The sequence below is a fragment of the Ursus americanus genome, chromosome 33 (genome assembly GCF_024610735.1).
Source record: "Ursus americanus isolate L20-20 chromosome 33, mUrsAme1.1.p, whole genome shotgun sequence".
NCBI lineage: Eukaryota > Metazoa > Chordata > Mammalia > Carnivora > Ursidae > Ursus > Ursus americanus.
The window spans coordinates 32,383,940-32,407,233 of NC_142159.1; the positions used below are offsets into that span (position 1 = coordinate 32,383,940).

A 23,294-nucleotide genomic window follows, 5' to 3' on the forward strand; every position below is an offset into this window, starting at 1 on the left:
TGTACTATTACCTTTTATTTATATCTATTTTTCAAAGCAAGCACATAAGCTAAACTATTTATTTTCATTCATTAATTAAATTTAGGTACAGAGAACTCATGAATTCATCTAAACAAAACATAAATTACAACTAGCGCTAAGACTAAGCAAATTTTATTGCAGCAAATACTGCTATAAAATCTGCAGTTTAGTGTGAAACTGTGATTAATGCCCATGTTTGCCAGGTAATACCTAGGGAAGTTGTTTGGTGGGGTTGTTTGTTTGTTTTGATTGACATTGGATTTCTAGTCCTTGTCTATAAGAAATTGAAAGATTTTTATATTTCTTTTATTTTTGCTTGTTTATATTCTTTTTACTTTTTCTGGTTTAGTCTCACAGACTGATTTGGTCTTACAGCCAGCAATCATGTGTGAGTGTACGTCTGCATGATAGCAAAGGAGTGACTTTTCCTTCCTTTGAGTATTAACCTTAATGTGCCTTATTTTAGTTTTCGTTTTCCCTTGGGCAATGTTCTGAGTGCATACTTTGACGTCTACAAATTCTCCTGCAAAACTACATGTGGCTCCTTTCAACTTGAGTCTTCCCCTCCCCAGCCTCCCAAAGATAATTTCAAAAATTTGATCAGAAGTCATAACCTGGCAGCCTGTAAGCCAAATTCATTCAGCAGATGTGTTTCTACTGCAATGACTGTTGTGAGTTATATTGTTTTGTTTTTACCTCTGTAGTATTTTTTAATTGAATAACTTTTAAAAATCGGGAAATTTCATGCAACCTGGCTTTTGAAAATTGTGGGATTTGCCAACATGGAGTTCACTTTCTACAGGGAAGAAATCTTCTGGAATCGAGTCCTTTTAGCCTTGGCAAGTACACATCAGTTTACCATAGATTTCAACAATCATGATTTTTCTTATCTTGGCTCGTTTCATTCATGTATTACCTGCTTGGTCCAAGTAGCCATTTGAGAGTGTAATATGTGATTAATATGCATTCAAAGAGCATATATATTGGAGGACCATGCTTGTGCTTATGGCTACAGTTTGGCTTAGTTTCCACTAAATGACGTAGCTGCTTGACGGACAAAAGCAGTGCTCTGAGAAAGCGTCATTTATATGGTCATAGTTTACTAAAATTCAAAGTGTTTTACCTATATAAAAATAGCTGTTTATTAAATATAAAGGCAGATATGGATAAAACATATATACATTTCCATTACAAGACAAAATGACGTTAAAGCAAGATGTGAGGGGCACCTCACCCCGCAGTTGGTTAAGCATCTGACTGGCTCCGGGCACATTCTCTGAGTCCTGGGATCGAGCCCCCACATCAGGCTGCATGCTCGGTGGAGAGTCTGCTTCTCCCCCTCTCCCGTTGCCTCTCCTGCTCACTCTCTCTCTGTCTCTCAAATAGTCTTTTAAAAAATAAAAGAAAGCAAGATGTGAAAATAAAAACATATAAGTCTAGTTTTAACTTGCCCACTATGAGTGAAGTTGGTGTTTTTTCTTACTGGTTTATGAAGACAGATTTACTTTCAAGTACACCTTGGCTATATACAGCCCTGGGGCAAGTCTTGTCTCTCTCCCCTATGCAGTAGTTCTTCTGCTGTTAGCCAAGTGCCAGAACCCACCCACGGAGAGCACAGCAGTACTGGTTTTACCTCTGAATCTCAGAACTGAGACCAAGTCCTCACTGAATCTGTAGGGACTGAGCTGTGTCTCATTCTTCTCCTGTCGTCTGACTCAGAAGCTGCCCTTCAGGGTGGTAGCTGAGCCCACTAAGGTTGGCATGGCATACCAAGTCCGCCTTCTTCTTGCTGTCTCTCTCTCCAGCTTCTCTTTGTGCCTTATCCCAGTGCTCCGCTCTCTTTACCCTGAATGCTCACATGAAATCTAAACCCTTCGAACCCTACATCTTCCATTGTTACTTTTCTAAGTAGCAAAGCATCAAAACACAGCTGTTTCTGGAGAAGTTTTTAATGATACTCTCTTGTATGCTTTAAACAGGATTAAACAGTGTTAAACAATTTTTTAAAATTCGGTATAATTTTTTTTAAAGCATTTCCTACTTCATCTTTCCCATAGCGCTAAGGGATGTAGGGACACAGCTGCAATCTTCACTTGCCCCAGCTCTACCTTTGTTGTTACTGTTGGGTTTCCCCAGATGCCGCCTCCTGTCTACAGTGGCTCTCCCTACTACTTTTCATAATGAGTTGGGTTTTAGTATTCTCTGTAGGTGTCACCGATGGCCTAAGTGGCCTTGAGAAGAACTCCATGAAAGGAGAGGATGTCTGAAGTGGAGGAGAAAGGGACGCCATTGAAGTTAATCACACGTGATGGCGATTCAACCTTCCTGTAATTAGTATTAGTTGCTAGAATGAAGCTGAGAGTAGAGAGGAAGATAAATAGTGATCCTTTCGTAAAATCACAATATAGGTAAAAATACAACTTTATTTCTATCAGTACAAGGTGTATGTAGAAACATCACATAATCCCTGATACTTCGTGTAGCTGATGAAGTGAAATATGCCTGATTTCAAATCACCACTTCAGCGCATGTTTTCAATATGTGTTTTCATCTAGAACTTTTATTTCTTGAAATGAGATGTCAGGGAGTGGCCAAGCAGGATGATTAGCTCAGATCATTTAAGGAGTAGACCTTGGGCAACCTTGTTAAATTTTGAAGATAATTTTTTTTAAATATAGCTTTATAATAATGTGGATTGAAATAATAGAAGCACTTCATTTTAAAAATCGAACATATCTGTACTTTAATGATTTTTCTTCAGTATTGCAAATTAAATTTTTATTTGTAGAATTTAGTAAAAGCAGAGTGGGGCATAGTACTTAAGCCTACAGTCTTACTCAAATTAAAATACCTGGATCTTTTAATTGATAATATCACTTAGAAAGGGTGTGATCTAATTAGTAACGTTGCTGTGCCTGGTTTTCTGATTTGAGAGATGGAAATGATAATAGTCATATATTAATACTAACTTAATGGAAAAAGAGGCTTTGCAGATGGGAAATACTCCTATCCATTTGACTGATGCCCTGATTTAGTTAATTCTAGGTCCTTCTTGCAATTAACAAATATTTACCAGCACGTAGGTGTTCTGGTGCTTGCTGTGGAACGTGTACTGGGTAGACCTCCCATCTCTCCTCATGTGACTGCCTGGTAGGTGGCAGGGTAGAGGAGCCCCTTATGACTGGGCTGCAAAGAGGAGTTCGTGGGGAATTTGGCGTTGACAAAGCAGTTACTAAGAATTTCTTATCTTCCAATCCCACGTCAGTTCCCACGGTTTATTGTCTCCGGTCAATATTATTTGCTGTGGATTAGGTACACATGGCTTTTATTATTTTGCTAGTAATATGGACATTTTCCTTCTTTACACATTGGCAAATGTACATCATGTTCTGTTTCCTGATGGCCTCAAATGTCTCCACTAATTCCTTAATGTAAAAGTCAGCAGTGGGAACAAGGCTGACCACAGTACTATGTCAGGAGGAATCCTAAAATTCCTAACAAAGATGACATAAAGGTATTGTAGCTTATTCAAGAAGAGCGTGGGGATTGGAATTGTATCCCAGTTTGAACACAAAAGCTTCCATTGGGTGACTAGCTGGGCTTCTTTAAACAAATCAGTCAAACTTATCTATGACTGATTTTTCTTGTTCTTAGAATAAAGCAAATCTGGACAGATTGAGAGTGATGTTGGATAGGCGAGGAAAGTTAATATATGAAAAGCACCTAGCAAAACACCTGGCATACAGCACCCATCCAAGGAATGATAACAAACCTTATCATCATCAAAATCATCTTGGGGATAAAGATCAACATTACAATGACTTGCAATTTTATGCCTTTTAAGGCCTGGCTTTTCAGAGATCCTGTTACCCTGTTTCAGGTCTTTTATTTACAATATTAAAACAAGCGGTGTTTTGGGTTTTCTCTGTAAGAACCAGCTTTAAAAAGTGGTAACAAGATTGGTAGATCATAGGATGTGAAAGGGTGAGCCATCATTCTAAATGGTGTATCCACGTTTCATCAAAAGAAATTGAGATGTAATGTTTTTCCTGCTTTAATCAATATAAATACCAAAGTCAATATTTGCATTCTTGAAATAGAAGCAGACAAAGGACCCTAACACTTCCCTGGTAAGGTGGCCATTAAGTTCCAGTTAGCCTGAAATAGGCCCAGATTATGTTTGTTTTCCCGGTATCCTTATTATCAGTGTCCCTTTTACTCTTAAAAGTTCAGTTTGGAAAATAGTATATAACTTACATGGTTGCAACGTAAAATGGTAGACTTGTTAGGCTGTGGCAAATTTACGTAGCAAACTGAGAAAAGCACCTGACTGTCCAAATGTGATTTTTGAAATTCTGCTACCTACCTGTCTGACATGAGGACCTCCATAGTTCTCCTGGATCTAGTTGAAAACCTTTGTTATTCTGAGAACCTCCAACATAGGAGGAAGAACTGTAAACCTAAAAGGTGATGTCGTGATTGAGATCTAGTGGTTTTAGTGATTGACTAGGATTTAATGCTTTGATGGCGATCAGATTCCCATACGAAATAGTTTTTTTGTAAACCACAGTAAAGTGCTCCATGCATATCCCACTTAAAGAAAACATATGAACTTGACTCAAAAAGAAATCAAGGTTATTTTATGAACTAATAATTGCTAAAATACTTCCCATTCTGATAGCTCTACTGCTGCATTTAATTGCCAAAGTACGTGTTCTTGGGAACGCACGGACAGATTTTGATTTTTTTTTAATAAAAGATAATTATCCCAAAGTCACACAGAAAAGCATCTCTTTTATTTTAGACAGAGTCACAGTTTAAAAAAAAATGAGTAGTTACATTCACATTCAATGTGTATTAACTTTTTAGAGACTCTTAATATGTTTGTATTTTCTTTCTATTCCTTCTAGGTAAACTCTTACCTTCACTACCTATCCACCTGTTTTCTAGCTAGTATTTTTATTTATTACTTACAGCTCACTTACTTGATCCCAAAGAAAGATCAGATTTAATTGGGAAATTGAGCAGAAGAAATGCACTGGCTTAGAAGCAAGCAGTGGATACTAGCCAACTTTAGGGAGTTAGGCGGCCTTTCGCTTACAAAAGTTGTGGCCAAGAGGCAGGTAAACTACTCTGTAGTCATCGTCTAAGGAAGTACTGCCTAATAGGGTTCTTCTGTACTTGCAATTAACCATCTCGCTGTGGATCGAAAGTAGAGTCCCTTTATGTCAAAGCTACACTCTGCTATGGAATGTTAAAGTGAAGTTCCATCACACGTACAGTATTAAGTCCTGCACAAGATATGTCTGGGAGTGGTAGGTGCCAATCACCCACCCAGTCTACCCCACACTCCCACCCACAGGGCTGCTCTCCTGCTTTTCCCACCTGGGTTGAAAGACCTACCAGATCATACTCATGGATAAACAATGCCATATACAATTACTCCTCAAAACTTCCTATTTTTTCTGAAATATTTGATTTTATTCCTTCTGTTGTTTAAAATCTTATCTCTGTATGTAATAATAAAAATAGAAGTAAAGGACAAGATTTTCCTGCATCTCCATTTATATGTCACTAACACTGGAAATTTGTTTCATTCAAAGCAATTCATTGTATAAAAAGGTATTTATTTGAAGTCTCTTATTTAGGGTCTTCCATATTGCTCCATGTGGGATAAATGTTTGAATTTTCCATTTTACTTTCCACATTATTATAGGGACATCGATGAAATTGAAATCTCGGTTAAAAGTACATCATTTAAGTAAATTATAGGGACAAATGAACTTTTGGGTAGAATTACACATTTTAAGTAAGTGAATACAATTTACAATTGGTATGGGCGGACTGTTTGGATAACTATATTGGAATTTTAAAATCTGATTATCTTATTCATGTACAAACCCAACTCCTCTCTTTTATGTTGAGAATTCTTGGTATGCTTTGACTTGCTCTGGAGATTCACATGAAGTCCTTGGACTTGAGATAATTACTTCACTTATACTAACTCACATATACTAACTGCAAGACTACTTTGTAGTCTCTCCTGAAAGAGTTCTCTAAACCTTACAAAATGTTCTTTCTCTGATTTAACTACACAGAGTTGCCTTACCGAGAAATGTGAGTATAGTTTTCTTTTTTAAAAAGGGAAAATATTTTCTCACAAAAGAACAAAGCCATGAATCTATAGAATATCCCTTCAAAATATTACTGTTGGATATTTCTTGTATACTTTTTGGACTAAATGTATATATCAATATAAAAAGAGCATATAGGTTTATGTGTAGATACTCCCATTTAAAATGTCACTCAAAAAATACAGTTTCATGTCATGAAGAACATACGTAAGGGGTTTTCAACATATATGATTAATTACGAGGCTTTGAGTCCACAGATAGAAATATCACCAGAAAACTGTAAAATCTCAGTAAAGATACAAAACCACAAATGCTTTTACGCCATCTACTTCATGAGAAGTAGCTTCTAGTTTCAGCTAGAATAAACATAAGAAAAATATTTTGACAAATACAATTCTAATTCTGGTCAAAGGGATGTAAACTACATCTTCTACATCTTAATTATAGTTGGATCCTTTAGGGTAACTACTAGATGACTTGGAGGCCGTCAGTTTCTACTAGAAATGAGAACAAAGTATCCTTGTTTGTGTCAAAGATGTGGTTTATCATTTAGAACCAGAAATAGCTTTAGAAACAATTAGGCCTGTTTTCCAATGCCTGTGCATTTGAATATTAACCATGCAAAAAGCAAAATGTTGACTATCTCAAACTCCAAAATTTAAATAGGAGATATTTTTTTCCAATAGGATAATTCATTCATCTGCATGATACATTTTATATAAAACATACCACTAGTTAACTTATCAAGGCAAAGCTCAACTTAAATGCTATGGTGTTGGATTGGAGAAAGCTTTTTTAAAATGACAAAAAGCTCACAAATATATAAATAGCTGTGTTTAATTACATTAAGGTAAAACTGCATATAAAATTCTACAAACAAAAGATAAAACTGGAAAAAATTATAATTCCTTTAACAGTTAAGGAATTCATATTCCTAACATGTCCAGCATCCATGTGAATCAGTTGGGAAAAGACCAATGTCCAATGAAGGATTGGGAAGATGACATGTATGTGGGGAAAAATCTCATCCTCACTTATACAAATTGAAACTCAGCTATGTAACATACCTATCCTATTCCTATAGTTAAAAAAAAATTACTGACACAATGTGTCAATGGAGTGTCAGGAAAGCATGCATTCTCATGCGTTGCTGGTGGAAATATAAATTAATACAATACAATAGGAAGTTTGGAAATATTTCTCAAAATTGAAATGTATAATTCATTTTGCTTAATAATTCCCCTTCTAGGAATTTATCCAGTGACATATGTGCTATCTAAATGACGTCTGTGCAAGATTTATTTGGAAATAACTTAAATGTCCCTGTAATAACTCTGCCCCAGTCCGAGGAGCCCACTGAGGCTCTGCGAAGTTGGGTGGCATTCCCCAGACTCCCAGGCAGGAGGTGGGCAAATCCCACTGGGCTGTGGAGGGGCAGGGTGCTCACCTTGTCAACAGCTGGTCCAGCATCTCCTGGGTGGTAGCATAAGCTCTGTATGTGGCCAGGAACATGGAGACGTAGCTGAGGTCTCCGTCTAGGAAGGCGGGCAGCAGGTGTTCTACTCACTTCTTCAGCAGCTCTGCCCGTTGGGGCCGCACCACGCAGGTCCCATTGCTCTTCACGGTTGAGGCCTTTCTAGCCTGAGGTGGGACAGGGGAGACATGCGGTCTTCACTGCGGTCACCAGGAGGGTTGGGGGTTGGAGCCCAGAGCAAACCCCCAGGCTCTTGGTGACGTAGGCAAAGAGGTGGGACAGGAGGGCCCACAGTAGACAAAAGGAGCAAGGTGCCTGGCTTTTTCCGTGGGCTCAGGGTCCGCCTCTTGGTTTCGGCTGAGCTCCTGATGCGCGCGTCCTGAGATCGAGTCCGTCGTCAGGCTTTGCACTTAGGGCAGGGTCTGCTTGAGGATCCTGTCTCTCCCTCTGTGTCTCCAACCCCCGTCTCCGTCTCTGTCTCTGTCTCTGTCTCTATCTCTGTCTGTCTCTCAAAAACATAACTCGTGCAATCTCTTTAGGGAAAAAGGAGAATGGCAACAATACGGGGATGTGAGGTGGGGGGGTGTGTGAATGGACGTCGGTATCTCAGGTCAGATCGTTAGCTGAGTATTGACAGCCGCTCCCTGCACTAACGGCATCGTCCCTGTGATTTCTGACGATGTATGTCAGGCTTGAGAACACAGAGACTGTTTCATGGGTGGGGGTGCTTGGGATTTTAGGGCACGTAGGATGTTCCGTGCAGTGCTGTGAGTTGGCAACAGAAGGGAATCACATGAACGTCCTGCCTCTGTGAAGGGCTCAGTGGCTGCGGTAACGGATGGGCCTTCTGGAATGTTGTGCAGCACAAGGAGGCGCCTGCTCCGGACCCTGGAGGGGCCCCAGGGATGGGTTCCTTCACAACCAAAGGGCAGAGCAATAGGCATAGTACCATGAGCCCCAGGCCCCTTTGGGGAAAAGTCTCCCAGCTCAGCAGGATCTCGAGCAAGGGATGAGAGGTGGTTTAAGGTGGCTTTTTTGATATTCGTACAGATATGTGGATAGGGACTGTGCATAGGGCGAAGGCCGTTGGCAGGACCCTGAGGGCAGGTTTGGGGAGGAGATGGGGATCCAGGTTCACATGGGAGCAGGAGTCTAGGAGGGAGCCCCGAGGAGCCCAGAGGCTGGTTTCTGGGATCTGGGTCCCTTTGTGCCGCATCGGTGCCCTGGGTGCTGGGTCCCTCTGGCACCTCCACTCACCCTGAGCCAGCGCTGGACTTTGTTGGCAGTAGGGGACTCCTTCCTGTCCTTCAAGGAGGTGGGGCAGGGGATCCCATCGTTCAGCTCCTGCCCTGCCTCTTGTGTGGAGCTCTGTAAAGACAGTGCCCGGCAGCCAGGCGGGAGGCCTCAGAGGTCTGTCTGGCTGCCTTTGCTGGTCCTCAGACCCAGGGGACTCCCTTGCAGACCCACCACACCCCAGGATGCACGCAGCTCCACCATGGAGAGAAAAGTGACACAGCTCGAGGGCCTTGGATTCACTCTGGCCCTGGTGAGAGGCACCTCAGGAATCCTCTTTCCACCCTGCCCACCGTGGCATTGGTGTGACCATGAAGGCATCCCCAGGGTATCCACTGCCCTGCAACCTCCTCCAGCCCAGGGCGGGACCTCCCCCACATACCCCTTTTTCCCTGAAACTGGGGGTATGGGGCTGCCCGGGGGTGGCTTGGAGAGGTGGCCTGGCCTGGCCTGGCCTGGTCTAGGCCGCTCGGTATTACCTTCCGGCACCTCCTGGCAAAGGCCCTGCGGCGTCGGGGGCGCGGGTTGAACCAGTGTCTGCAGCATGTGAAAAGTCCCTCACCCCGGGGTTTCTGAAAGCCACAGCCCCGGAAAATGGGCACGCAGCAAGAGAACATCTTTCACTATCGAATGTCTCTGGCCAAGTGAGCCTGATACGGGACCGCACTAGAATGTGGGTGCCTGGTGACCGGGGTTCCAAGTTCTGTGGGGGTCGGTTATCAGGGAAGTGACTTCACTTCCTGGGATCCCCTCCCCGAGTCCACACCTGGACTAGCACCTACACAAACAGTGCTCTGGGCTGCCGACTGCTCATCCCCTTTCTGCGTGCCATGCCACATGCGTACCCAGTGACGCCAACACAACCCTCTCCACAGGCCCTAGGGAAGGTCTGGGTGCAACCAGGGCCCCAGCTTAGAAACACCCCGGGCTCTGACGCAAGTCTCCATCTTCCCTGTTTGGGACCCCGGAGAAGCCGTTGTGCCCGTCAGGGATGGTCTGTGTCTTGCCTGTGCGATAGGGATTATTCCAGCATGTACTTCTTGCAGAAGTCCACAGGCATAGGTGGGATACCATCTAAGAAATTGGGGGAGTGGTGTCCCACGTAGGGAATACCTGCCACCACATTTTCTTCCTTTCTCACCTTCTCTGAGTCTGTAGCTCCTCCGATGCCACCCACAGTCCCTATTGTGTTGTGTGTGTACCTGTGCACATGTGTGTGCCCCAATACTCCTATTGTGCAGGCCCAGAAGATGAGAGTCCCACCTAGGGGTGGATGGGAAATAGCTTTCCCAGGTCTTAGTCTTTCTAATTTCCAAGGCAAACCCTGCAGAAGGCATTGGAGCCTTGGCTTAGAGGGGCTGAGCCCACCCTTGCCCCTAGACGCTGCCAGTCGTGTGTCACGAGCCATCCCTCCTTTCCTCTGGGTGTCATGCGGGCAGGGGTGCCGTCAGTGGGTTGCCCTGGCCTGGGCTCCTCCTCAGACGGGTACGTGCTGGGATGCCTCCTGCCTGGGATGTCGATGCTTCTTCTCACCCCCATACCATCTCCAGGTCTACAGCCAGTTCCAAAACACAACCTCTTCCCAAGCTCCCAGTGAGTAGCTAGGTTCAGCCACGGCCCCACCGTTGAGGACACTCAGAGAGCTGGGTTCAGGCCTGGTTCTGCCTTCTTACCGGTCTGTGATTCTGGGCAAGGCACGGACCCTGCTGGGGTCTTCCCCTTGGTGCAGAGGCTGTCTCTTACGTAACTGATTTTATTTTATTTGAAAGATTTTCTGTGTTGGTTTGAGAGACAGAGTGTGGGGGGTGGGGAGGATAGAGGGAGAGGGGAGACAGAATCTCAAGCCGACTCTGTGCTGAGTGTGATGCGCAATGCTGGTCTTGATCCCAAGACCCTGAGTTCGTGACCTGAGTCCAGATCACGAGTCGGAGGCTTAAGCAACTGAGCCACCCAGGCGCCCTGGGAAAAGAACACTTTCGATATATTTCCAGGCAATGCAGGGATGTGACTAGTGCAAGGGGGAAGACAAACATGGGGGACTCTGCATTTCCCTAACTTACTGCCTAAAGAGATTTCATTTCTAGTCTACGGGTCAGGAATGAAGAATACAGGTGAAGCTCAGCCATTTCCATGAGTTGGAGACAGCAAGGTGGAAGTTTGGAGAAGTCAATATGGCTGTGGTTTACAGTACAGAATACTGAGGAGAGCTGCACAGAGAATGAGGACCTCAGAAAGCCATCTAGGATCACTTTTGAGTTTTCATAGAATTCCTCAGTAGGGCACATGTGTGAGGAACGTAGGTGGCGTGGGGAAAATAATAGTCCAGGGGAAGCAGAGAGGAAAATGTCAGTAGCCTTCACACACAATCAGGAAAAGTCTGTGCTACCGGCAGCAGGCAGAGTGGAAAACCTCGTAATTCGTGGGACATTGCAAAGAGAGCTCAGAATACCAACAGAACAGTAGCAAAATACATTGAAGACTACTGTGATACCACCTAACAAACCTTTGGAAAGCTAGTCTGGAAGGATAAAATAGTTTTCCAGGAACCTCCCCATCAGAACAATCCTCAAGGGTATGTGTAGAAATATAAGCCATAGTTAATATCTAACAATTAAAATTCACGATACCTGCCTTCCAACAAAAGATTACCAGGATGCAAAGGAGAAAAGTTCACCTCGTACTGAGGAGAAAGATTAAACAATAGAAACCTACCCAGAAATGAAAAAGACGATGGAAGTATTGCATATGGACATTCAAACAACTGTTAGAAAGAGGTTTTATATACGTAAGAATGTACACAAAGGATGAAGTGAAACAGAGATATAGAAAATATGAAAACAAGGAAAACCCAACTTCTGGAGCTGAACAGTAGCACGTCTAAGATGAAAAATGTGGTAGATGGCCTTTCTTTCATGTTAAACACTAAATAGCAAAAAGAGAGAGAGAGAGAGAGAGAGAGAGAACGTGAATGTATGATGATTGCAGTTGTCCAGAATAAAGCAGAGAAAAGGAAGGGTGCAAACCACGCCCTGCACACAAACACTAGAGTATGTGTGAGCTTTGTAGCAATTTCACACGACCTGGTAGATAAGAAATTGGCTGAGGTACAGAAAAAAACTGTTTGAAGAAGTAATGTCTGATTATGATTTGAATTGTATGAACCCTCTACACCCAGAGATTCAAGAATTCAGGAGTCCAGCCAACAAAACCCCCAAACATAAAGATCATGAAAAAAACCCTCCTTATCAACCTACATCCCAATAAAATTGCTTCAGACCAATGATAAAGAAAAAAATCTAAAAAGCAGATGGAGATGAGTCCATTGTGTTACCTGTCACGTCCCTAATTCTGTAGATGGTCTCTGTTTCTTTCTAGTCTGTGGTACTCTTGGAGTGTCTCTTCACTTACAGGATCCCCTTTCCTATTTCTTGCAGGGTGGTTTAGCGGCCAAATCCTTTGAGTTTCTTTTTGTCCTGGAAGCTCTTCATCTCTGCTCCTATTCAGAATGACTCCTTGCTGGGTAAAGTATTCTTGGCTGCATGTTTTTCGCATTTAGTACCCTGACTCGATCACACCAGCCCTTTCTGGTGTGCCAGATCTCTGTGGATAGGTATGTGGCTAGTCTAATGTGCTTACCCCTCTTGGTGAAGACCCTCTTGTCTCAAGCTGCTTTCAGGATTTTCTCTTTATGTCTGAAATTGCAAACGTCACTAGTATATGTTAGGGTGTTCCTCTATTCTTGTGGATTTGGGGAAGAGTCCTCTCTACCTCTTGGACTTGAATGCCTGTTTCCCTCCCAGATTAGGGAAGTTCTCAGCTAAGATCTACACAGATAGATCTTCTGTCCCTCTGTGTCTTCTCCCTCGGGGCCAGAAGTAATTCCAATATTGTTTCCTTTTGTGGCATCACTGATTTTTCGATTCTTCCACCCATGGTCCATTCGTTGGCTTTCTCTCTTTTCCTCAGCTTCCTTCCTTTCCATCAGCTTGTCTTTGGTGTCACTGACTGTCTTCTGACTCATTGACCCTGGCCGTTAGAGCATCCACATCCAATGTAGACTGCATCTCAGTTAGAGCCTTTGGAATTCGGGCCTGATTCGATTTCATTTCTGCACTATGAGAGTCTCTCATGTCATTTATACCTTTTTCAAGCCCAGCTAGCAACTTTGTAATTGTCATCCTGAGTTCCAGCTCTGACATCTTACTTAAAACCGTATGCATTAGATCAGTGGCAGAGAGTGTTACCTCTGGCTCTTTCTTTTGCTGTGAATCCCTCCCTCTAGTCACTTTTCCCAGAGAAGAATGGATGGGGGAGAGAGAGATTAGGATCTCACAGGGTGGACAAAACAGGGTGATCCACTTGGTCCCGAGTGTCTTTTGGTCTGTGTGTTGGAAGTCACTAAATCCCAAAATTGTAAAGAAAGCCAAACTCTCTCTCTCTCTCTCTCTCTCTATATATATATATATATATATATATACGATTTATATATATATATGATTTATATATATATATGATTTAAATCAAATTGAATATAGCGACAGGAATCCAAAAATGAAGAATATATGCATAAAATGTCAATGTAAAAAATGAAAGTTAAGAAAAGATTGAAAAATGAAGAGTTGCTAAAATAAAAAAAAAGTAGGAAAGGGAAAAAAGAAAACGAAATGGAAAATTTTGAATGGAGAGAGAAATGAATCATGAGAAAAAGCCTCCCTAGCGCTGGAGTTTGGCCGTCCTCTTTGGTCTGTAAACTTGCTGTTCACTTGTTCTTTCACCTCGTTTTCGGGGGGCAGGGGCCTAGTGCCCTGATTCTCAGGTGTTTTTGCCTGGATGGGGATGCACTGCCCCTTGCCAGGGGGCCCGGTGGGGCTCAGGGTCAGCCAGTTGCTCTGTGTGCCTTGCGTTCCCAGAGGGCTTTCCCCGCCTCTTGAGAGGGTGAGAATGAAAACAGCCGCCTGCATCTGTAGGCGCGGAGGTGTAATGCTGTTGTGCGCCAAGTTGTGTAGACGTCTGCGGTGCTCCCCACACCAAAGCTCCTGGGGGAAGGCGGAGGGTCACAGCATTCCTGTCCTTTGCAGGGCTCCCAGATGGAGAGCTTCTGATCAAGTGGACTCCCCGTCAAGTGACTTCGTGCGAGGAGAGGGATCTCTCCCTTTTCCTCACTTGGGTCTCGAGCAGGAAGCGTAGGCACCGCTCTCACAACAACTGAACTGGAGGGTTATCAAGAATTGGGGCTGGCAGGGGCAGGGGGTCACTGCTGGAGGAGCCTGAGGGGTGTGGAGGGGCTATGCCCAGTGCCAAAGCCGCCAGTTGAGGCTCTGTCCATCCTGCAGCTTCCATGAGTACCCAGTGTGCTTTGGAAATGAGGAGGTTGTGGAATATAGGTGAGGTTCAGTGGGGTGGAACCCAGAGCGGATGACCAGGAGAGAATTCTTGAGACGTCTTTGGTGCAAAATTGGTGGTTTATGACAGGACCCGTGGCAGAAAGAGCTGCTGCCCCAGCTTGTGAGGGGTGGCTGATGATAAGACTATGGGGTTGGGGGAAGGTAAGGAAAAAGGGAGGTTGAGATAATACTTGCATATGTTAAAGAAGACTCCCAAGGTACAGAGGCCTTGCCATTGTCTAGGGAAGGTGGTTTTGCCCTCTAGCAAGGCATGAACATTAAGACGGTTGGGAACTTCCTGGAGGAACATCACATATCCCACCCAGGAGTGGGGGGCGGGAGGTTGCGGGGTGTCAGCTTATGCTTTGTCTTCAGCCAGCCTTCTGCTCCCTCATCAGAGAGTGTATTCTGGCTTTCAGGATCCATTGCTGAATAAGCAATGAAAATCCAGCAAACAGAAAGAGGGCTACTAATTTAGGCCAGGGCAGAGGAGGAGGAGAAGAGACTAGGTGGACCCGAGAATTGTGAATAACACACATGATCCCGCTTTCTTATCGCCCATTTCCTTTTTATCTCCAAAAGCCAGAATGAAGCTGGAGATTAAAACAAGACAATTTGTTTCGTATTTCTATAACTTTGGGGTTTCATGGATCCCTATTTTTTAGCATCAAAGACCACTATGAGCTTTCATTTATTGGTCTAGAAATTGTTGTTCTTCTCTAAGCCATGCCTATACCTCGTTTAAGATCAGAAACTCAAGGATCAGAAAAATAAAAGCAAAGAAAAAGGCCAAAAGAGAAGAGGCGGTGTACCTACGGGCAGAAGCAGGTGGAGAAATAAAGGGGAAAAGAAAATGGCAGAGGATTGAACTGAAAATCATTGTCTCCATGAGTCTCTCCGCAGTAGCATCGGTAACATTTGGGGCCAGGGAATTTGGGGTGAGGGGCTGTCCTCTGCTTTCCGGATATTTAATAGCATCCTCGGCTTCTACTCAGTAAATGCCAGTGGCAACCCTTTCCCTTCCCCAGTTGACAATCGGAAACATCTCCAGGCATTGCCAGATATCCCCTGGGGAGCAACAGTCCTGATTAAAAACTAATGATCTGTATGTTAAATTGATAAAGCGGAAATTTTCAGGAGATAGACAGACAATGGATAGAGAGAAATGATAGATATTTCAGATATTATATATATATGTCCTAAAGGTTTTTGCTCTACCAATTTAACTTATAGGCTATTTAAAATTCACTTCCTCAGTCCTTTTCATATACATACACATACACACTCTTCATATATATTTTATATTTTATATATATATATGAAAAGGACTGAGGAAGTAAATATTTTCCTTTTACTACTATGTTGTAGTTCTTATTTCTATAGTGTTCCTATATACTGAACTATTATTATATCATTTGACTTTAATAAATTCAACAAATAAAATATATGGAATATAAAAACAGAAATTGGTTATATATATTTGTAATATTTATGTGTACTTATATGTAATGTATATATAATTTATATGTAAATATATATATATATAACAAGTCATTCACAACTTAGATAAGTTTCTCAGTCTGATCATGTGTCAGGTTTCAGTTTGGTCAGTATCTCTTACTCATAGTATATAAACTATTTCTCATTCCTCCACTCAGCTAACATTTCCCCATTTTTCACACAAATTATTTTACATATACTCAGAGTTTAAAGAAAAAAATATTTTTAAATGCAAAAAGGCAACTCCTCCATTATCCCCAACACACACACGCACACACACACACATGCACACACACACATGCAAACACCCTGCAGTGTGCGGAAGGTGCCCTAAGCCACAAGTAGGTGGAGTTCCCACTACAAAGTTGAGTGACAGTGCTTAGGAGTGGCTGCTGTCACATCTATATCATGACACTGATGGGTTACAGGAACAAGTTAGCTTCAAGCTCATGGTATGACACATGCCACTATTTAAAGGGACTTGACATCAAGGAGTGTCCATACAACAAGAGTCAAGAACCATGCAGACACAAATGGGAATCTTGCTGGGCCTCCTGTGGATACAGATTTGCTGTGAGTTAAGAACATCCAGCGGGAACCTGAAGACATTTCACAACTGAATTTGGGAAGAAACAAGGGTGGGAAGGAGAAGTGGAGGAAGAGAGAGAACACCAGTCTCTTGGGCTATGTCCTCTACCATGACGATGGAAGCTAGGGAGAGTTTTCCTACACTTGGAAACAGCTAGTCATTTTGCAGTGACCATCACCTATGCCTATTTTTCTTTCTCAACAGGGGTAAGAGCACAGATGAAGGTGGAACAGAGTCCTAAGGTCCTGACCCTCCAAGAGGGCAGAAATGCCTCAATGATGTGCAATTGTTCTAGCTCCATGACCAGTGTGCAGTGGTTCCAACAAAGCCCTGAAGGACGCCTCACATCCTTGTCGTACATTGCTTCTGGAATGCAGCAAAAAGGAAGGCTAATTTTCACAGTCAATACCAAGGAACGTAACAGCCACCTGTATATCACAGACTCCCAGCCTGGGGACTCATTCACTTATTTCTGCGCTGTGGAGGCACAGTGCTCTCCAGACACCTGCAGCCTGCACATGAAGCCATAGCTCACCCAGCCCACGGAGTAGGAGCAAGGGCCCAATACGATTCGCATTGCACGTCCATTGCCCTGCATCTCCTGACCCATGCAGAAAGCATTTCTAAATGCACCACAACTCAGCACTACGGGGCGGGCACTGGGATGGTTCATCCTGAGATCTCTGTGGCACTGTGTTACTAGGTAAATACTGCAGATTGATCATCAGATATGAGATATATCTGATTCTCTTTCTGGACAGGAATGAGCGGTCAACGTCAATGTGGAGCAGAGCCTCCCGCTTCATCTCTATGAGCAAGAAAGCACCAATCTCACCTGTATCTCTTCTGCATCTTTCTAGCTTTCACTGGTACAGACAGAACCCTGAAAAAAGCTCCAGGATCCTTTTTCTGATATATTTAAATGGGGAATAAAAGGAAGAGAAATAAACGAAGGACCACTATTAGTATGAAGGATGGGCAGAGCTTTCCGCATCCCAGACCAGAGATTCAGCCTCCTACTTCCACGCAGTGGGCGCATAGAGCTTCCCACCCGAAGCCTGAACCCAGGCATGTGGCTGCAGTCCCCGCGCCCAGCAGCACGGGAGAGATGTTTGCACGCTCTCGCTATCTTCTAACGTGGTGTGGGGAAGGGCACACTTGATCAAAGGGATTCCACTTTCCAAACCCTTGGAAATGCTGATGAGTATTCAACGTAGTGACCGTCTCTGTCCGAAACTAAACCATGCCTAACCTCCTAATCTCTAAGTTGGGGAACCAGTGACTTAGCAAATCCAGTTAGCAGATCCCTCAAGCCCAGTTATAAAGCTTATGTTATACAGGTATTTTCACCCTGAAAGCTGTTTTCGCCCCACCCTAAATGATGCTCGTGTATGAAGGGAAATCATAAGAAAGTCAAACCTTAGACATAAAGTGTCAAAGAAAGAGCAACGCTATGCTCTGTAATCCTTCTCTTGTCTTTTGTTCCAACTTCGTACAGTGCATTTAATTGTTCGCTCTGTTCATATCCATTTTCCTCTCTGTTAGTATGTGGAAAGCCGTTGAAAAAAATCTAGTTTCCAATGACAGATATGCTGTAGCATTTTGGGCGAGTAAGTCACCATTTTTGTACCTCCGAATCCTCATGTAGTTGGGGACGGTGTTTCCCGCCGCCATGACTCGTACTTCCATACATTCAATCGTCCAGCAGATATTTATTTGAGTACCTGTGAGACCTGGATAGGGAGCTTTGACTAAATGAAGAGTTCCTTTCCTCATTGAACATACAGTTGAGCGGGGAGCACATTTTTGTTATCATAAAGTTCCTGTAAACGAAGAGAAGAACTGAATTGGGAGAGAAAAGGATATTATGAAAACAAATACATGTCAGTCAGAGATCGCTTTCTGGGCTATGTGACCCCCCAGCCTGAAACCTAACCGTCTAATAGGAGTTCATCAAGCTGAAGGATGGAAGAGGGTAGGGAAAAGTGCTCCGGGTCAGGGAAAAGTGCAGGTGGGGTGTGTGTGTGTGTGTGTGTGTGTGTGTGTGTGTGTGTGTGTGTGAAGCAAAGCAGATCTTGGCAAATTTGAGTCCTAAAATATAATTTGCAAATGATAAGACCGTGTGCATGGGTGACTCTCATGCTAGGAGAGACTTAAAATAAACCAGATCCTTGAAATGCGTTGTCTGTATATTATAAGACAGCAAGGTGAAGGGTACAGGGAGCACTCAGCACGCCTACATACTCACAGAGCACGGAGAGGGATAGCTGCATTGAGGACTAATCAAAAGAATTGTGAAACTAATGAATGATAAGCAACATTACTTTTCTAGAGACCCTGATTCCTTTTTAAATGCAGAAAGCATTTCTAAATAAGATACACAGGATATGCTAAATATGATACATAAACATGACACATTTTGACTAGTGAATAAAATGGACAATTGCCTTTAAAAGAGAGGAAATATGTGAGTGTTATCTTAAGAGAAAAAGATTTTCTGGTTCTTGCAGTATAGCTAATAGTGGAATTATTATTCGAATAAAAAATTAAAGTGTTTCTTCCCATATAAAATATGCACTGGAAATTGTTTTGTTTTGTGTTCTGTTGTCTTTGCTCAAATCAATTCCAAAACATTATTTTGAGATTTATCATTAGCTGCAATCACTAGTTGCCCTACTGATTTAACATCGAAAGCACAATAGATTCTTCTCGTCTCTTCCATTGGATTAAACTGGGGAGACGTACACTACATATAGACCAAGAGTGAAGGCAAACAAACATGTTGCCTTTTGGCATCTTCTGGTGCCTTTCACGTATACGGCTTCCTGCCATTTCTAAACTTTACAGGATTATGTAATGTTTTCTCATTTGACAATACAGAACACACAAAATAATCACATCTAAGTTCTAAGAGAGACGTTGCAGCGGATGATTTAATACAGAGGATAGGGGCGCCTGGGTGGCGCAGTCGTTAAGCGTCTGCCTTCGGCTCAGGGCGTGATCCCGGCGTTATGGGATCGAGCCCCACGTCAGGCTCTTCCACTGGGAGCCTGCTTCTTCCTCTCCCACTCCCCCTGCTTGTGTTCCCTCTCTCGCTGGCTGTCTCTCTGTCACATAAATAAATAAAATCTTTAAAAAAAAATACAGAGGATAAATTTTGTTGTGTTGATCTGTGTTTTTAAGAGAAGTGTCCAGAATTTATATCAGCGTTAATTGCCTTGTGGCATTTGTTAATTCAGAGCAAATATGGACAGCTCTGAAGACCATGTTAGAACGCAATTACATTAAAGGCTAAGCTATCAAACTCCCCGTATTCTAAATCTGTAACCATGGTAAAGACAACATCATACCCTGTGTTCTCCCCAAACACCATCAATCTCTTATTCTAACATTTTTATGGGGGAGGGATTGCAAGTTGATCTTTAGGAAACAGAAATACATTTTCAGAATTTTTCTACATGAGGACTAAAGGGGGCAGTGCTTCCTTTTACAAAGATGAACAGTTAAAAACAGGGCAGCTCATACTGGAAATAGAAGGCTCTGTGGAAGGAAATGAATGAAGTGCAGGAAGTTGAAGTCAGATTTATGGTTGCTTGGGCAGAAGAGAAGACAACCTGTGTCCACGGTAGAAATGGACAAGCTCCTGGGGGCATCGCTGTTGATTCTGTGGCTTCAGCCAGACTGTGAGTTCTGGGCGGGAGGTCTGAAAATAGTAGAAAACTTCCATGAGGCGCCACAAGGCTGGGAGATGGGATCATTGGGAAGTTGTGTTTTATTTTGCATTGTGTTCTGGCTCATGATGTTTTTCTGTGGGGACTTAAAAAATAGAATTTAAAATCTGTTATTCTCTTTCCGAACAGGGGTGAATGGTCAACAGAGGACGGGTGACCAGCAGCAGGTCAAGCAAATTCCGTCCCTGAACGTGCAAGAAGGAAAGATTTCTATTCTGAACTGTGACTACAATAATGATTTATTTGATTACTTCCCGTGGTACAAAAAATACCCTGCTAAAGGTCCTGAATTCCTGATATCGATATTCTCAGTTACGGGTAAAACTGAAGATGGAAGATTCACAGTCTTCCTCAACAAAAGCGCCAGACGCCTGTCCCTGCATATCGCAGGCTCCCAGCCTGGAGACTCAGCCTTGTACCTCTGTGCAGCATGTGCACAGTGCTCTCCAGGCACCTGCAGCCTGTACCCCAACCTGCAGCTGGCTCCTTGCCTCTTTGGGGTCTCTACTGGGAGGCACGTACTTGCTTCCAGTTACACACAGCAGTAAGAGAGGGTGTGCTTTAAAGTAGGAGAGTGGGCCGAGCTTTAAGGAAGACTAGATACGTAGCAAGTCCTACAAATGAGTTAAGGTCATTCCTTGGGTTTTAGGGTATCAAAAAGTCTAATCATTCTCCCTTTTCACTTACAGAGAGGGGGTACTACTTAGCTGAAGCACCCATCTCTGGTGATGCTTTGATTCCACTAGACCCTGGAATGAAAATACCGTTTCCCCTGTAGCTTCGGGGAAAACATACACTTGAAATGGGGAAACCGGGGTCCTACTTCAAGTTCTCCCAGTGAATATTTGTGTGCCTTTCAGTACTAGCAATTATGTGCTTCATTTTTGTGTCAAATGAACAAAATAATACCTCATCATCACTTCCGGATAATTGTATCTTTACACTAAATGCATTTGAGAATATACATGTTGTAAGTCATAATCATGTATTTGTTTCATCACTCACAAGATACTTCCAGGCACTGCTTCAGTAAATCACTTACTGTGTGTCCTTTTCCCAAGGAAGACACTGAACTATTTGACACGCTGTCCATCAGGAAATGTGCTGCCCTGGGGATCATAATAAATACAGGCATGTCATGAAGCTGGCCAGCCGCAAGGCTCTTGTTTTGGGGAGCCATCCCGACTCCCAGATGAGATGGATACATCACATTTGAGCATTTAGGGTGCAGTTCATAGTGTGAAGAACCAGGCCAAGGTCATTCTAAGAATTCAGAAGACATAGAAATATCCCAAACATCCCAAATATCCCAAATGTTTATTAATCAGCAGTCTCCAGTAGGTCGTCATTCAAATAAAAATACAAGCAGTTTGCAGCTTCAGACTTAAGTGATCTAAATGGCCCAAGTTCCTTACCTGGGATTCCCCTTTCCGACAAATAAGTAGTAATGAAACGAGCATCATAGCTAATAAAAAATACCCTGATGTTTTATATTCCAACTTCCCCACTGTCGATTTGTATGACCTTGGCATTTTTATTAATCACTCAGGTTGCTGTGGAATACAGGCTAGAACTAGATGATATCACTTCCTTACAGCCTAATGAGGATGGGATTCCACTCAAACGTTTACTGACCACTAGTTTTATGCTTTTCACGTACGTGATGAATAGAAGGAAATTAGTCAATCTGAATTTCTATGAAAAAATTTTCTTCTTTATGCCTTGAATTCTCAGTCCCTTAAATGTAGAATTTCAAGCTGAAAACAGAAAAAAGATGCCAACTACCAAAAAGGAAAAGAGAAATAGGATAAGACACCCATGGCTCGCCTGAGAAAACAAGAGACTACTTGTGCACATAATGTACATGTCGTGTCGTGTGTGTACGTGTGTGTGTAATCTTTGCCAAGGAGCCTTCTCCCGATTCATCACCAAAAAGCTAAAGGCATTCCTGAGATACCTTTCTAAGAAGAAAATCAGGTGGCCCTCCAAAGTGGTCCCTGAGTTAAGAAGCTATATTACACAGGAGATGATTTCAATAGTCATTCCATTTTGGATGGGCTCAGAGAGTCCCGATCTCTGGAACCGTGAGACATCTGACCGTGGAGTCGGTACAGAGCTCACTGGAGAGCCTACTTATTTATTCTATTGTAATGAAATATAGCCTTATCTTCTCAAAGCCACACCACAGGCTGTTCAATGAAGTACCCACTTCTCCTGCTATTTCTGTAAACAATTATTACAGTAATAGTGCATAACTCTAAACCTCGGAAGCTTAAAACAGCAAATTATTTCACTCAAATTTGTGAATGGATAATTTAGACTGGAGGCAGATGAACACTTCTGGGCATGGCTGAGCTCACTGTTATGTCTGAAGATCAACTGGCTGCTGGCTGGTCTAGAATGGCCTTGTCTGGGGTAACTAAGACTACTCCACTCTTCTCCACTCGCCTTATCCTCCAGCAGCCTAGGTCAGGCATATTTCCATGGCAATCATGGGGGAGCAAGACTTGAAACATGAAAGCATCTTTTAAACCTTTACTTCCATTACGATTTGCAATACCAAATTGGCCAAAGCAGGTCTCACATTCCCACCATAATATATCACTATATATATATATATATATATATGTTCCACAACAGCAGGGGCTGGATGGGGAAAAATATATATAACATGATAGAATATTATATATTATTTTACATAATACATACCATTTATCTAGATATGTATTTTAATATTTGTTATATGCTGTATATTATTATGAATTCAATTTTTTTATCATTTATTTTTTATTTTTTCCCAACCCCTCTCTATTTCTCTTACTGCTTGGCTTTCACAACCACTTTTCTACTCCTTTCTATAAGTTCAATTTTTAAAAAAGATTTCACGTATAAGAGATATTGTGCAGTTCATTTAAATTTAAAAAGATAAAGAAATATGGATAATCAGTCTAGCTATTGTATATTTCTGTTCTTAACAAAACTATTTCTAACATCCTAAGTCAATCAATCAAATACCTTTTCTTATCTTCAGTTAGATTTAACATGATTTATAAATTATTCAAACTTAGTTATAAGTTCCATTACAATGGACATTTTTCACTCTGCTTGCCACTTATATTTACCCTATTTCATGTCTATGCATGAGGGAGGCTATAATGTGGGAATGGA

The 23,294-nt window shown here is 42.5% G+C and overlaps 1 long non-coding RNA gene across 4 annotated transcripts in view; it reads left to right on the forward strand.

The window, feature by feature from the left end:
- The window catches only part of LOC123777810 (uncharacterized), a 45,554-nt gene extending 23,799 nt beyond the window's left edge, over positions 1 to 21,755 (forward strand). For 3 of the 4 annotated variants that reach the window (XR_015722720.1, XR_015722718.1, XR_015722719.1), the window contains 3 exons: positions 15,053 to 15,217; positions 16,600 to 17,098; positions 20,256 to 21,755. This is a non-coding gene — a long non-coding RNA (uncharacterized LOC123777810). The remainder of the gene's footprint in view (positions 1 to 15,052; positions 15,218 to 16,599; positions 17,099 to 20,255) is intronic. The other variant, XR_006775728.2, reaches the window with a different exon arrangement.
- The last annotated feature ends 1,539 nt before the right edge of the window (positions 21,756 to 23,294 follow it).